Genomic DNA, 8,610 nt, shown 5'->3' with positions numbered 1-8,610 from the left:
ATGTGATTGGACCTAGCTGATAGGAATATTATTTATCTTATTGCAAATGTAACTTGGTGATATATAAAACAAGTGTAGCAAGTAACTTAGAACTAAGAAATCAACTAGAACAACAAGTAGAAAGCAAGTTGTATCCTGAGAAATACTCTAGAGTTTTAAGTTGTGAAGATTACTTATAAACAGCTGTGTGCATTTTTGCATCACAAAGATTTCTTCAATATATACATCTCTGGTGGAAACTCAAATCCACCAGAATTTTTTTTAAATTGTGTTTATTTATTTTATGTTTGTTGAATACTTTGAAAGTCTTATTTGTATTCTTGTATATTCAAAACATAGTTGTATCTTTAAGAAATAATTTTTCAGAAAAGCAAAAAGAAATCAGAATTACATTTAACCCCCCTTCTGTAATTTTGTTGGGGTATTGTTAGGGAATAACACATATTATATTTGATATGTATACTTAAGTATTGTTTAGCTTAAGTATTGTTTGAGTGATACGAGATTGATTGTATTATTGATTATTATTTGGATTAATAATGCAAATTTGAACATAAATTTTTTGCATCATATATTATTGTGTGTATGTTCTACTTTCGTTTGTTGTGAATATCGATTGTTTGTGTGTATTACTCTTAATAGGTGGTATCAAGAGTCAAGGTTCGTGATGGATAAGATTGGAGAAAAGTTCGAGATTAAATTGTTTAATGGAAGAAATAATTTACCTTATGGCAGCGCACTGTGAAAGATCTGTTAATTCAGTGAGGGATAAAAGCGATTCTCGAAGACAAGAAGCATATGTTGTTGATAATACAAAGTGGGAAGACATGAAGTGACATGTAGTTTCAACAATCCAGTTGACCTTATACCGAAAATCAAGTATGATGATTTTGAAGATGATAAACCCTGAAAATTTATGGCAGCAGTTGATGAAGATATATGACTTAAAATATTTGGACAACAAGTTGTTCCCCAAAAAATATTTTTTCAGCTCAAGATAGAAGAAGATGGAGATTTAAGAAATTATCAGAATCATTTTAATGGTTTGATCAACCAAATACATATTTTGAATGAAAATTGAACGATAAGGACAAAGTTGTTCTTTTGCTGGTGTCTCTACCGAAGAGGTATAATAATTTGATTACTTCTTTATTGGTTGGGAAAATAAAGTTAACTTTGGATGAGACTATTATTGTTATTCTGGAGACCGAAAGATTGATAAAATAAGGATCTCTTGACATATCTAATGAAAGAACACTCGTGGTAGACGCGCGTGATAAGAAAAAGAAGTATGGTACGAAATATAACTCTAATATCAAGTGATTTTATTGTGAATAATCGTGTCGTGTACAATACATGTATCCAACATCAAGAGAAAACGTGAACAAATTGAATAAAACTCTAGGAAAGGAGTAGTGTTTCGCTTGTAGCGGTTGATGAAGATGTTTTTTGATTTAAGAATAGAAGATATCGAAAGAAAAATAGCTATTTGACTCTGGATGTTCTTATAGTGTATGTGATAGGGGGAATGGTTCTCGTCCTAAAAGAAGTGTGAGGGAAAGATGGTAGTTTTACCAAAATAGTAAATGGGAAAATATTGTTGGCACTGGTGAGGCGGCCATGAAACTTCACAATAGTCATGTTTGGAAGTTAACTTAAGCAAGTTATGTATCTGATTTAAATCAAAAACTAATTTTATTTGGTAAATTAGTTGATTTGAGATATATTGTTATGATGAAAAATAATATGATAGAGGTCACTGAAAATGATTAAGATATATTCAAAGGTTGAAAGGATAAGACCAATCTTTTTGTACTAGAAGGATACGTTCTTGTTCGAGGGGAGGCATTGATGGTTCGGCGTCAATGTCTTTATCATGACCATTAAATCAATTGTGCATGAAATCGTATTAGGTGTGATATAGGATATATTTGGGTTAAGTAATAGTTGTATGGCTAGACTATTATTATATATGGTATCTCTTGTATACAAAGTTAGTTAATTAGGTATCAAGAATGACAAGTCTTGGTGGTTAAGTTTTGTTATGACTATATATACATAGTCATATTACGTTTTATAGGGTATGATTGGGTATTATTTATCTTAAATATCATGTGAGTGATACACTGTTTAATGAGATTGATTGTATTATTGATTATTGTTTGAATTAATAATTCAAGTTGGGATATAATTTTTCACGTCATATGAAATTGTGTGCGTACTCTACTTTGGTTTCCTGTGAATATCGATTATTTGTGTGTATTCCTGTTTTTACTTGAGAAAAGAAAAACTATAAATATACATAAAATATAATTAATATACAAGCGTAATTAAGTTCTATGGAGTCCTTGTTTTTATGGAGTCCTGGAGTGCACATACGTTTTACAATTAAAATATTATGTAAAATATTACAGAACATAATCATGTTGCACAAATATTACTATTTCAATGCAAATCTTGCAAATCACATACAATTTACTAGTAGAACATTGCATAACATACTATTCTACATAAAATATTTAGTGTGCGGAACATACATGTTCATGTTGACCTCCCAGTAACTAATGTTAAGAGATTTGTAAGATTTTCATTAACATAGTGATTATGATGCAATATAATTCGCAAAATTATATGTTCTGTAATATTTTACGTAATATTTTAATTGCAGAACGTATATGGACTCCGGTACTCCACAAAAAAACAAGTACTCCATAGAACTTTACTCTATATAATCAATCAAGTTATAAATATGTGAGGTGAACGGGCAATAAGCTGCACCGCCAGATCTCGTTGAATTGCAAAATCTGATCTTCGAAACACGTATTCAGCAGACCAAGTTGTCATTACATTCTTGTTCATGACTTTCTTTACTTTTTTCATAAATTTAACGGTATCATAAGTCGAAAATCCAAATATATCAAAATTAAACGGTATAAAGTTGTGTTAATTATCCTTATACACTTGATCATGCTTGTTAACCTTTGCTTCAGCTACCTTAGTTGCCGCATGACCAACTATAAACACCCCATTACCAAAATTGCAGAGCGGGTAAGATCAATACAAATATATTTTCCAGCATTCCAGCTGTATACCAAAACATCCGGTGCCTCTTTTTTAGCTGGAATCCCTGCTGTTGAGTAACCAACTCATCTAAAACCTTAAGGTGTTAAAGGAAGGCCCCAATAGGATCATATAGTTAACACCCCCCTTAGTCGAAAGCCCATTTATAGGTCAAAAACTGGAACACCGACGCCCATCTTTGGGGTATTAATTGCTTTTAGTGTCCACAATAAATCGTGAGAATGTTGGGGGTGGCTGGGAATCGAACCTTAGTCCTCCCACCAGCCTAAGCTCTGATACCATGTTAAGGAATCAGTTACTTTAAATCTTAAGGTGTTAGAGGAAGGCCCCAATAGGATCATATAGTTAACACCTACTCTCTAAAGAATATCTACAACACATCTATGACCATGTCATGACGATACCTATAATGTGGTTGCTTTTGACAGTGAACAACATATTCTCTAAATATATCTATGCGAGATAAGTAGAAAGGATAATGTGTACTTTCTGAAAATATATCCTTGCGAGATAAGTATAAAGGAGAATGTGCAGTCGCTGCAAATAAGGGGATCATAAGTATGTTTAATATTACATTCATATATAATGTTAAAAAAATTATGATGTTTAGATTTGGGGAGACACGGAGTTCTATGGACTGAAGCAAATTCAAACACTTATTTTCAAACAAAGAAGAAGATTTTAGTGAGTTGGAAACACCACCTTCCGGATGATTTTTGATAAATAAAAATGATACCGTAAAAGAGAGTTTTTTTTATTGTAGGTAACCCGCAGCCATAAAACAGGAGATGAATTTATAGTTTGATGGAGGTATAATTCGAGATTACATGGACTTCTTTCATTCTGCTTTCCTTGTCAAGTTTGGTTTATGTTCGTTCTTATTTGCATCGTTGGGAGCTGTAATAAAGATTTAGAGTTAGCCAATAAGTTAAGTGTTCGTAAGTTAGTAATTCAGATGGATAACCAAGCTAGAGTTTTAGCCCTTTAAAATGATGAGCCTTATGGGATTAAATTAGCTCACCTTGTTAATCGTTAGTTGTGACATTGAAAATTGTAAAACGAAGAAAATTTAAATATTAATTATTATATCAGCCTCAGTTGCAGCTTGAACTATTGAGTTTACTACTGATAACATTGTATTCTACTCATAAAATAATATACTTCATCATATATATGTATATCTCTTCACTAAACTACCCATGCTTTTAATATTTATATAAAAGATGTGTTTTGTAGGAATTGAACTCGAGTTGTTTCATTCTTTTATACAACCTCATACCACTACACCATATTGTCAAATGTGTTTTTTATTATACACATAATATTTAAATGTGCTAAATGAATATTTTATTTAACTTAAAAGATAGTACTTGAATTCCGCAAAAAAAGATAATTACTTGAATATTTGTACAATTAATTTTAAAAAATTGAATTCCAGATATAAAGTTAGGCATAATACAAAAATGGATTATTATCTTATTTATTATTATTTTTTAGTTTGAAAATATTTCTCATATATTTTTAACATGTTTTTTATAATAAAAAGTAATTAAAATGTACACATATAATTTTTAAAGAAAATTTTGAAAATAAAATCGCTTATATATAAATAATATAGATTGGTATTAAATATTTAGATAAGTTCGAATTATAATGAGTCAATAAATTTTAGTTTATTTTGAATTTGAAATCAGAACTTGGCCCATTGTTCAAAAAACACTCGAAACTACATGACCGGCCGAAAAACATTGTCACATTCTACGTTTAGTAAATTTAAACTACAAGTTCGGCGAGAATATCTTACCAATAATGTAATTTTTTTTAATATCTTATATTAATATAAATTAATATGTTTGAGGTATTTATAGGATCAACTCAATTGATTATTTGTATTAAAATTACTAACTTCACTGGTAGCGCATTAGTGTTTTGGGACTTGTCCCGATTTTAAAAATATTTAAAATTTGATATGGGATCTCACGAGACTTGTTAAAACTACGATGATATATTAAATCGATTTATTTTTATTTTTCACTTTAAAAAAACTATCATCTTAAAAAGAATTCTTTTAGATGAACAAAATTCACTGATCAAGATAATATTGTACAAATATTTTGAATTATTCAAATAAAAGTTATATATATACTATATTGTAGAATTTGATTCAATGCATTTTATACTATTTAAAGAAAAAATATATATTATTCAATAATTTGAAGGAATTAACCGGTTCAACTGATATTTATAAAACTTTATCGAATTGAAAAATATTTTTAACTTCAGGAGAATAGTATACAATATTATCAAATAATTATCTGAAGAAATATTAGAGTTGTAATGAAAGTAACTTAAAAATAGTTTAAATAACAATATAATTACAATTTTTCGTTCGAATTCTTGGAAAAATTCATGAACATCAATAATAAGTCTTACAATATATAATTTATTTTTATGTTACAATCATGATTGATACTCGGTTGCGTAAAAAATAGATATAAATTGTTTGTCGGTGATAATGCGAAACCATATATAAATTATTGCAATTTATTTATTACATAATTTTAATTTTTGAATAATTATAAATACAAGTTATTTAAGTAATCATTTGCCTCACTAGATGTTAATAATAATTATACATGTACATAAATAAGATATTTAACATATAAATAAGTGAAACCATCGTAATTTCCTAAGAAAAGTATCATACGATAATTTACATGCTAACACAGACACATATAACTTAATCTTATTTTGTTAACAGTAGTGTAAAAAAACTAACATTCTTCCATACATACATATGTTGAATTTCAAAAACTAACAATTTTCATTAAAATCAACTTTTATATTAACAGTAGTGTAAATTTTACATTATTGTATATTATGATTGCAAGTAATTCTGAATTTAGTTATTTTTTTATCTTTTTAAATTGAGTAAGTTAATTGTAAGTTAATAGTGAACTCAGTAATAATATAGACCAATACATATAGTTTATTTAAATAAAATTCAAAATTTTTGGTCAACTCTGTATTCAACATATATGTTAATTTTTTAGTTTTTTTGTTGTAAACATAACAACGACATTCAGCATATTAAATTTAATTATTTCGTTTTAAACGTACACTGACTATCCTGTTTATATTCATTCATTAAATACAAATTATACAACACAAACAAGAATATATATATTTTGCTTAATGAGCGGTAATTTAGTAATGTCTTGTATGAAAATGATACACATTGATAAACAATTAACTTGTATTTCATATATGTTAGACATTATACAACATTTACAAATAAGAAAATAACTAAAAATATTATAATTGCATACATAAAAAAACTCTAGAAAATGACTCATGCCTCGCACAGGTTATTATGCTAGTTATATTATAATAGACGAAATATTAAAAATTTGGTTGGTCGGTCATTTTTAATTGTAATTGATATTGAAGTCAACTTTTTCTACCAATTTGAATTTTATGTGATATTGAACTCTCTATTATTATAATTTATATTAAAATCAAGTTCTTCTACCAATTTAAATTATAATTCATATTGTGGTCTATATTTAATGTAATTGATATTTGTAATTGATATTGAAGTCAAATTCTTCTTCTAAATTAATTATTATTTAATTAAATTCTAAATAGTCTTTACTATAACAACCAATTTAATTATTATTTAAATCAACTTCCTTATCAATAAAATTATTTAATTAAACAATGAAATAAAAATTATAATATGTATTAATTAGATAATATAAATATTTACATTTATACTACAAAACGATAATTTTTAACTCGTATAATAGTCTCGAGATAAAACGAAATAATTTACACTTTTCATCCGTGCTAAAATAAATTTATGTTATTGATCAAGGCTAAAATAAAATTTATAACAAACTAAATATAATTACTTGTATTTGGTTGGTGTAATGTGCCTCGGGATAAGATAAAATAATACTTACTCCGCCCCTCTCAATTCTATACATTTGAAAAAGATGATCTGACACACATTTTAAGATCCTTTTATAGTATATCTACATAAATTATTTTTTTTAAATAACAATTCTGATAAAAAAATCAATGTTTATATTTTTATTGAAAAATAAAAAATTTTAAAAATAAATTATGTAACTATACTTCATATAAGCCTTAGGATGCGTGACAAACAGTGAAAAAGAAATATAAAGAAACGAGGGGACGGAGGTAGTAGGTATTATTTATCCGGCTAAAAACATATTATACTATTGAACCGGGTTAAAACAAAATAATATATAATATTAATCCAGGCTAAAAAAGATATATAAACACTTGATCCAAACTAACACAAAAGTAAAATCAAAATATAATGCAGCCAAATAAACAAAATCATATATCCTATTTATCCGGATTAAAACAAAATTATCCTATTGATCCGGATTTAAAAGTTTTAAAATCATACAAAAACTAATTAGTTGAATTTTGTCGGTGTAACAAGTCTGGGGTTAAAACATAAAACAAAGTTAATATCATACTAAGCATAATTCGTAATTAGTATACTATTGATCTGAACTAAAACTTAACTTTTAACTAGAAGATAGTATTTTTTTTAAAAACACAATGAAATATAAATACACCTACATGGTTTGATCAATAACATTATCTTTTTCAATTACCTTTTATTAAAAAAAATATATGAACACATACGTGTATTAATACATTTATCATGAAATCATAGTTTTAAAAATTTTAAATAAACAAATTTAAGAAATCAATTCAAATTAATTTTTTACACTTTGCACAGATTCGACTCGTATCCGAATATGAATATTTATATTTTATTCGGTTCCACTCGATTAAGTGTCGAATTACTTGTTTTTATATATTCGGATTCGAATTCGTCTAAAATAAGTCTACAAAATTAAGAATATTACAATAAATAATTACAAAACTAAATTGTGATCATTTTGTAAAATATTATTTTTGATATATATATGACATGTAATATATATTACTAATATAACTAACGAATTCGAATAGAATATTTTTCATAAATATATACTCTAGTACTATAAAATTATTCGAAATATTATAAATAAATATAACTGAATATCAAAATGATGAAATTCAAGTCGATATTAACAAACTTTAAAGTAGGATTCAAACTCGTTCATTTTTTAACGATTATAAATTATATTCGTTATGAGATGTATCGTTGTATTCTTAACAAAACCCTAATTGGAAAAAATTGGTAACTCGAACTGAAACTCTAAAACACCAAATGATAATTGATAGAACTTGATAATCACAGAAGAAAGATGTTTACACACTGGGATATTCAAGAGACTCAGCCGCTCTCCTAACAAAAGATAGATAAGAATACACTCACTTTTTCCCTCACCCTAAAATCCGCTCCCCTCCTCTTTTTATCCCCACTTCATTTCTTTTTCCTTTTATTTTTATGTCTGTGGAATACCCAGTTTACCCTTATGTTCTTTTCTTGCGTCTTGTATACATTATCAGCTTTTCTGGTCCCACGCTTCCATGTAT

The sequence above is a fragment of the Apium graveolens genome, chromosome 2, assembly GCF_009905375.1.
Source record: "Apium graveolens cultivar Ventura chromosome 2, ASM990537v1, whole genome shotgun sequence".
Taxonomy (NCBI): domain Eukaryota; kingdom Viridiplantae; phylum Streptophyta; class Magnoliopsida; order Apiales; family Apiaceae; genus Apium; species Apium graveolens.
This window is presented reverse-complemented; position numbering follows the sequence as displayed.